A 383-nucleotide genomic window follows, 5' to 3' on the forward strand; every position below is an offset into this window, starting at 1 on the left:
CATGAGAATTTCAGAAGAGCCAAGCACTTGTTTTCGGATTGATGACATTAAGCAATGTGAAGAAAAGGCCTTTAAAGAAGATGCACCAGCCAATCACCTAGAACGAGCCTTGCAGCAAGATACATCCCTTAGCAATGAAGTGGAGAGGAACTGTACTCTTATTCCTCTTAGAGATCCCGATTGAGGAAGATTGAAAAGTCTGGCTGTAGACTTTAAAACAAGCGCTTATGGGAGGCAACCCATAGATCTATCTTTATTTATTTCATTTATTTTATTATCTTTATTTATTTAAGTTTTAATAAATTGGTTTTTGATGCAGGTTTATTTAGCAAGAATAAAGAGCTGGAAAATTTTTAAACCTCGGAAGGTTCACCATGAAACCA

The sequence above is a fragment of the Carya illinoinensis genome, chromosome 10 (genome assembly GCF_018687715.1).
Source record: "Carya illinoinensis cultivar Pawnee chromosome 10, C.illinoinensisPawnee_v1, whole genome shotgun sequence".
NCBI lineage: Eukaryota > Viridiplantae > Streptophyta > Magnoliopsida > Fagales > Juglandaceae > Carya > Carya illinoinensis.